Below are 794 nucleotides of genomic sequence, written 5' to 3'. Positions count from 1 at the left end.
CCCCAGGAGAAGTTTGGAAGGTTCCTCTAACCTACATTATAAGTGTTACTATAGGGATTATTCTGAGGTTTAGAATTATTACCCATATAGTTAACTTGTTCATCTTTTGTGCTTAGGCTGTAGGATCGATTTTCTAGATGGTTCCCTCCTCCATTTGCGTCGTATTGAATCACTAGATGTACCTACGTAGAACCATATAAACCATCAATCTTTTTATTCAAAAGTTCTACCTTATTTGAAAACATGGTGACCGCATCAACGTTAAAAACATCAGCTACTTTCATCGGCTTTGTCCTCATGACATGCCACTGATAATTATTCAGTGACATCTCCTCTATAAACTCATAAGCCTCCTCAGGTGTTTTATTATTTAGAGTCCCACCGACGGATGCATCGATTAATTGCCTAGTTGAGAGGTTCAAACCGTGGTAGAAAGTTTGAACCTGTAGCCATAGAGGTAACCCATGGTGAGGGCACCTTCTCAATAAATCCTTATACCTCTCCCATGCATCATATAGAGTCTCTAAATCCATTTGCACGAAGGAAGAGATATCATTCCTCAACTTGGCTGTCTTAGCCGGTGGAAAGTACTTCAATAAGAATTTTTCAGTCATTTGTTCCCATGTAGTAATAGATCCTCGTGGTGGGAGTTCAACCACTGCTTAGCCTTATTTCTAAATGAGAAGGGGAATAACTGTAGGTGAATGGCGTCGTCAGAAATGCCATTTATCTTTAAAGTGTCGCTGAATTCCAAGAAATTAGCTAAATGAGTATTTGGGTCTTCATCCTGCAGA

General features: G+C 39.5%; 1 non-coding gene across 1 annotated transcript; it reads left to right on the top strand.

Annotated features, from left to right (window-relative positions):
• The first annotated feature begins 459 nt into the window (after positions 1-459).
• LOC128284694 (small nucleolar RNA R71) lies at positions 460-566 on the top strand. Its single transcript, XR_008275117.1, has one exon. It is a non-coding gene; the product is annotated as a small nucleolar RNA R71 (small nucleolar RNA).
• The last annotated feature ends 228 nt before the right edge of the window (positions 567-794 follow it).

This window comes from Gossypium arboreum, chromosome 11 (genome assembly GCF_025698485.1).
Source record: "Gossypium arboreum isolate Shixiya-1 chromosome 11, ASM2569848v2, whole genome shotgun sequence".
NCBI lineage: Eukaryota > Viridiplantae > Streptophyta > Magnoliopsida > Malvales > Malvaceae > Gossypium > Gossypium arboreum.
The sequence above is the reverse complement of the archived record's forward strand: the minus strand, read 5'-3'. Positions and strand labels throughout refer to the sequence as shown.